The sequence below is a fragment of the Phyllobates terribilis genome, unplaced genomic scaffold, assembly GCF_046119375.1.
Source record: "Phyllobates terribilis strain yellow unplaced genomic scaffold, ASM4611937v1 Scaffold_20__1_contigs__length_20440879, whole genome shotgun sequence".
Lineage (NCBI taxonomy): Eukaryota > Metazoa > Chordata > Amphibia > Anura > Dendrobatidae > Phyllobates > Phyllobates terribilis.
The window spans coordinates 10,977,915-10,982,755 of record NW_027362780.1 but is presented as its reverse complement, the minus strand read 5'-3'; positions in this window follow the sequence as shown (position 1 = coordinate 10,982,755).

Genomic DNA, 4,841 nt, shown 5'->3' with positions numbered 1-4,841 from the left:
ATTGTATTTATGTTGTTTTATCCTATGCTTTATTAAATTGTATTTATGTTGTTTTATCCTAAGCTTTATTAAATTGTATTTAGGTTGTTTTATCCTATGCTTTATTAAATTGTATTTATGTTGTTTTAACCTATGCGTTATTAAATTGTATTTATGTTGCTTTAACATATGCTTTATTAAATTGTATTTATGTTTTTTTGTCTTATGCTTTATTAAATTGTATTTATGTTGTTTTATCCTGTGCTTTATTAAATTGTATTTATGTTGTTTTAACCTATGCTTTATTAAATTGTATTTATGTTGTTTTATCCTATGCTTTATTAAATTGTATTTATGTTGTTTTAACCTATGCTTTATTAAATTGTATTTATGCTGTTTTATCTTATGCTTTATTAAATTGTATTTATGTTGTTTTATCCTATGCTTTATTAAATTGAATTTATGTTGTTTTATCCTATGCTTTATTATATTGTATTTAATTTGTTTTATCCTAAGCTTTATTAAATTGTATTTATGTAGTTTTAGCCTATGCTTTATTAAATTGTATTTATGTTGTTTATCCTATGCTTTATTAAATTGTATTTATGTTGTTGTATCCTATGCTTTATTAAATTTTATTTATGTTGTTTTATCCTGTGCTTTATTAAATTGTATTTATGTGGTTTTATCCTATGCTTTATTAAATAGTATTTATGTTGTTTAATACTATGCTTTATTAAATTGTATTTATGTTGTTTTATCCTATGCTTTATAAATTGTATTTATGTTGTTTTAGCCTATGATCTATTAAATAGTATTTATGTTGTTTTATCCTATGCTTTATTAAATTGTATTTATGTTGTTTTATCCTATGCTTTATTAAATTGTTTTTATGTTGTTTTATCCTAAGCTTTATTAAATTGTATTTATGTTGCTTTAACATATGCTTTATTAAATTGTATTTATGTTTTTTTGTCTTATGCTTTATTAAATTGTATTTATGTTGTTTTATCCTGTGCTTTATTAAATTGTATTTATGTTGTTTTAACCTATGCTTTATTAAATTGTATTTATGTTGTTTTATCCTATGCTTTATTAAATTGTATTTATGTTGTTTTAACCTATGCTTTATTAAATTGTATTCATGTTGTTTTATCTTATGCTTTATTAAATTGTTTTTATGTTGTTTTATCCTATGCTTTATTAAATTGAATTTATGTTGTTTTATCCTATGCTTTATTATATTGTATTTAATTTGTTTTATCGTAAGCTTTATTAAATTGTATTTATGTAGTTTTAGCCTATGCTTTATTAAATTGTATTTATGTTGTTTATCCTATGCTTTGTTAAATTGTATTTATGTTGTTTATCCTATGTTTCATTAAATTGTATTTATGTTGTTTTATCCTATGCTTTATTAAATTGTATTTATGTTGTTTTGTCCTATGCTTTATTAAATTGTATTTATGATGTTTTATCCTATGCTTTATTAAATTGTAATTCTGTGGTTTTATCCTATGCTTTATTAAATTGTATTTATGTTGTTTTAAACTATGCTTTATTAAATTGTTTTTATGTTGTTTTGTCCTATGCTTTATTAAATTGTATTTATGTTATTTTAACCTATGCTTTATTAAATTTTATTTATGTTGTTTTATCCTATGCTTTATTAAATTGTATTTATGTTGTTTTATCCTATGCTTTATTAAATTGTATTTATGTTGTTTTATGCTATGCTTTATTAAATTGTATTTATGTTGTTTTATCCTATGCTTTATTAAATTGTATTTATGTTGTTTTATCCTATGCTTTATTAAATTTTATTTATGTTGTTTTATCCTATGCTTTATTAAATTGTATTTATGTTGTTTTATCCTATGCTTTATTAAATTGTATTTATGTTGTTTTAACCTATACTTTATTAAATTGTATTTATGTTGCTTTATCATATGCTTTATTAAATTGTATTTATGTTGTTTTATCCTATGCTTTATTAAATTTTATTTATGTTGTTTTATCCTATGCTTTATTAAATTGTATTTATGTTGTTTTATCCTGTGCTTTATTAAATTGTATTTATGTGGTTTTATCCTATGCTTTATTAAATAGTATTTATGTTGTTTAATACTATGCTTTATTAAATTGTATTTATGTTGTTTTATCCTATGCTTTATAAATTGTATTTATGTTGTTTTAGCCTATGATCTATTAAATAGTATTTATGTTGTTTTATCCTATGCTTTATTAAATTGTATTTATGTTGTTTTATCCTATGCTTTATTAAATTGTTTTTATGTTGTTTTATCCTAAGCTTTATTAAATTGTATTTATGTTGCTTTAACATATGCTTTATTAAATTGTATTTATGTTTTTTTGTCTTATGCTTTATTAAATTGTATTTATGTTGTTTTATCCTGTGCTTTATTAAATTGTATTTATGTTGTTTTAACCTATGCTTTATTAAATTGTATTTATGTTGTTTTATCCTATGCTTTATTAAATTGTATTTATGTTGTTTTAACCTATGCTTTATTAAATTGTATTCATGTTGTTTTATCTTATGCTTTATTAAATTGTTTTTATGTTGTTTTATCCTATGCTTTATTAAATTGAATTTATGTTGTTTTATCCTATGCTTTATTATATTGTATTTAATTTGTTTTATCGTAAGCTTTATTAAATTGTATTTATGTAGTTTTAGCCTATGCTTTATTAAATTGTATTTATGTTGTTTATCCTATGCTTTGTTAAATTGTATTTATGTTGTTTATCCTATGTTTCATTAAATTGTATTTATGTTGTTTTATCCTATGCTTTATTAAATTGTATTTATGTTGTTTTGTCCTATGCTTTATTAAATTGTATTTATGATGTTTTATCCTATGCTTTATTAAATTGTAATTCTGTGGTTTTATCCTATGCTTTATTAAATTGTATTTATGTTGTTTTAAACTATGCTTTATTAAATTGTTTTTATGTTGTTTTGTCCTATGCTTTATTAAATTGTATTTATGTTATTTTAACCTATGCTTTATTAAATTTTATTTATGTTGTTTTATCCTATGCTTTATTAAATTGTATTTATGTTGTTTTATCCTATGCTTTATTAAATTGTATTTATGTTGTTTTATGCTATGCTTTATTAAATTGTATTTATGTTGTTTTATCCTATGCTTTATTAAATTGTATTTATGTTGTTTTATCCTATGCTTTATTAAATTTTATTTATGTTGTTTTATCCTATGCTTTATTAAATTGTATTTATGTTGTTTTATCCTATGCTTTATTAAATTGTATTTATGTTGTTTTAACCTATACTTTATTAAATTGTATTTATGTTGCTTTATCATATGCTTTATTAAATTGTATTTATGTTGTTTTATCCTATGCTTTATTAAATTTTATTTATGTTGTTTTATCCTATGCTTTATTAAATTGTATTTATGTTGTTTTATCCTATGCTTTATTACATTTTATTTATGTTGTTTTATCCTATGCTTTATTAAATTTTATTTATTTTGTTTTATCCTGTGCTTTATTAAATTGTATTTATGTTGTTTTATCCTATACTTTATTAAATTGAATTTATGTTGTTTTATCCTATGCTTTATTAAATTGTATTTATGTTGTTTTAACCTATGCTTTATTAAATTGTATTTATGTTGTTTTATCCTATGCTTTATTAAATTGTATTCATGTTGTTTTATCTTATGCTTTATTAAATTGTATTTATGTTGTTTTATCCTATGCTTTATTAAATTGAATTTATGTTGTTTTATCCTATGCTTTATTATATTGTATTTAATTTGTTTTATCCTATGCTTTATTAAATTGTATTTATGTAGTTTTAGCCTATGCTTTATTAAATTGTATTTATGTTGTTTTATCCTCTGCTTTATTAAATTGTATTTATGTTGTTTTGTCCTATGCTTTATTAAATTGTATTTATGTTGTTTTATCCTGTGCTTTATTAAATTGTATTTATGTTGTTTTAACCTATGCTTTATTAAATTGTATTTATGTTGTTTTATCCTATGCTTTATTAAATTGTATTTATGTTGTTTTAACCTATGCTTTATTAAACTGTATTCATGTTGTTTTATCTTATGCTTTATTAAATTGTATTTATGTTGTTTTATCCTATGCTTTATTAAATTGAATTTATGTTGTTTTATCCTATGCTTTATTATATTGTATTTAATTTGTTTTATCGTAAGTTTTATTAAATTGTATTTATGTAGTTTTAGCCTATGCTTTATTAAATTGTATTTATGTTGTTTATCCTATGCTTTATTAAATTGTATTTATGTTGTTTATCCTATGTTTCATTAAATTGTATTTATGTTGTTTTATCCTATGCTTTATTAAATTGTATTTATGTTGTTTTATCCTATGTTTTATTAAATTGAATTTATGTTGTTTTATCCTATGCTTTATTAAATTGTATTTATGTTGTTTTATCCTATGCTTTATTAAATTGTATTTATGTTATTTTGACCTATGCTTTACTAAATTGTATTTATATTGTTGTATCCTATGCTTTATTAAATTTTATTTATGTTGTTTTATCCTGTGCTTTATTAAATTGTATTTATGTGGTTTTATCCTATGCTTTATTAAATAGTATTTATGTTGTTTAATCCTATGCTTTATTAAATTGTATTTATGTTGTTTTATCCTATGCTTTATTAAATTGTATTTATGTTGTTTTATCCTATGCTTTATTAAATTGTATTTATGTTGTTTTATCCTAAGCTTTATTAAATTGTATTTAGGTTGTTTTATCCTATGCTTTATTAAATTGTATTTATGTTGTTTTAACCTATGCTTTATTAAATTGTATTTATGTTGTTTTATCCTAT